Source organism: Protobothrops mucrosquamatus, unplaced genomic scaffold (genome assembly GCF_001527695.2).
Source record: "Protobothrops mucrosquamatus isolate PMUCROS unplaced genomic scaffold, P.Mucros_1.0 scaffold_131, whole genome shotgun sequence".
NCBI lineage: Eukaryota > Metazoa > Chordata > Lepidosauria > Squamata > Viperidae > Protobothrops > Protobothrops mucrosquamatus.
The window spans coordinates 269339-271858 of record NW_015386207.1 but is presented as its reverse complement, the minus strand read 5'-3'; positions in this window follow the sequence as shown (position 1 = coordinate 271858).

The following is a 2520-nucleotide window of genomic DNA, read 5'->3' as shown; positions in this document are numbered from 1 at the left end:
TTTTCTTCATAATCCATACCTCAGTTTTGCACTTGTATGATGAAACAGCTACTTGTACTTCTGGGAACAATTTGATGCTGCAAGGAGTATTTATGGAAAGCATAAGTGCATATTAAATAGTCTTGATTTTGGCTAGTGAAGATCCATAGCATACCATGTCTCAAAAAGTTATATCACTTCACTATGGGAAGGTCACATCTTCTTCAGATTGAACTCAACTTCTAGTGCCTTCAAAAACATATTCATGTAGTCTCTTGGCAACAGCATGGAAGTGGATTCCCTTTGCCTATTTTAATTATTTTTTTAAAAAATGACTTTTCTGGACACCCAAATATCTGGTCCAACTTAGGATATCAAAATTAGCCACCCAGCTGACTTTCATATCTTAAGTTCCACCAGTCAGAACTTGTGTCCCACCACAATAGGAACAAGTCAGAGCTAGTCCGCCCTGCAGATTCAAGCAATACGTTCCTATATCTTCCTATTTTTAGTTTTTTAAAAGTTTGTTAGAATTGTGAATACAGAATAAAAACTAATCAGAACTAATCATTAGAATGGAGAGAAAAAAAACAAGAAAGAAGAAAAGAGCAAAAACCAAAGTAGAGAAATTGAAGAACAGGAACAAAAGGATTATAAAGAAGTGATTTCCAATTTTCCTTTATAGCAGCTATAAGTATAAATATAAGCTAACCTCTCACAGCATAGATTTCATTTTTCCCATGGTCTATTATTTTTAATCTAATCGTCAAAACTGTACATCATGACATCATTTTTCTTTTCTGTCTTCCACAAAAATCATTAAGGGATGCCAATCATTGTTAAACGTAGACTATCTCCTATCTTTAATTAAAGTAGTCAGTTTGGTCTTCCCAGCAAACATCAAAATGTCTTCTTGACATAGCGCATTGTGTTCTATTTTACTTGTTAATAGACAAAATTTAATAATTGCAGTCTGTAGCAGTGAAGTAGACCCTTTGCAATAATTTATTATCATTTATTTAGAAAATGTTTGATACTTCCTCCCTCTTTAAACTAGTTGTTTTATTTCCATCTCTTTATTCTACTAGTGGTTATGACATTGTCCACAGTGTTAAATTAAAAAGGTGAAAATGTCTGAATGACAACCCAGTGCTTCCCTTCTTTATTGGAAAAGTATATATTTAAATTACTTTAAAGTTGCCCTTCTCTCCCTTTTCAATTTTAATTCCAATTAAGTCAGCACAACAGGCTATTCATTACTATTATTACTACATTGCTTGGTGTGTTAATTTTAAAATTGGCATTGCATCTTTATGGAATTCTAAAACATATGATGGAATGCTATAGATATCTACTGAAAAGAAAGTTCTGCTGAATCATTGGTTCCACAACCAATTAGATAGAAGTTGTAGCTTTGATCGAAGGCTTTTAACTTACCCTTTCGCTTCAGAACAAAATAATGAGGAATGGTGAAAAAATTTCAATTTATAGAATGTGTATACAATTGTTGTTGGGTCTTCATTCTCTCTCAGTGCCTTCTGTTTTATTTATTTAGCAAAGCTAGAATAGTCATCTGTCAATAGTGATTGTGTTTCAGAAATAAGATATACACAGTATAAAAAATAAACCATAGACCAATGGAGAGAAATAAATCTTTCTGCTGGAAATTGTTTGCACATATATGGTTTCCTTAGGACAATCTAATTCATTCATAGGGATGAATGGTTATCAATGACAGACACTTGCAGATACAAAACAGAGCTTGAGTTGAATATGAAGTCAGCGTGGCTTACCAGAGTGTTTCTCAATCAGCTAAAGTAGTTTCTTCACCCTGGAAAAAGATGGACGTTGATCCAGGAGGAGCAAATTCTCTTCTCTTTTCAACAGCAGGAAAGAACACAAGAGAGAAACCCATGCAGATGTGCATTTTATTTCACCACTGCTCTTGCACAAGATATCGGATTGCAAAACCAATCTTTGCATAGTTCCACTTACTGGCATGCATGCAGCCCCTTACTATAAACGTCCACCCCGTTTATTTATTACAAAACCATCGTTAGTTGCCAGGTCAGATCAATTTGCACAGGGCTCAGTTCCAACCAGTCCGTCAGTCAATTTAGAATTGACTGACTGACTGACTTTGATTGATTGATTAGGCTTATAAACCACTTCAACCCAACTCTTTGAGCAGTCCAATGGGTGGCTTAAAGATATATGTGGCTTTTAACCCTCTCCAGTTAGCCAAAGTGTAAAAAAAGGGGTCAAAATGTTGAGACTCTGGAGTCCACGAAACAGATGTTGCAACTCCGAGGCTGCGTTTGTTACATCCACGGCCAAACTCTTTCCTGGAAGCTCCTGGGATAAGTAAACTGTGACAAAGCAGAGCAGAATACACATCAAAGCGGCAGATATTTTTCAGAGTCCTTCTTTAAACTATCTCAATTTATCCCAGTGAAGAGAACTTTCTCACTGTCCATGAATTAAAGTGCCTCTTTGTTTTTACCATTTTTCCTCTCAGGAGTAGTTTATCAATTCCTCTTG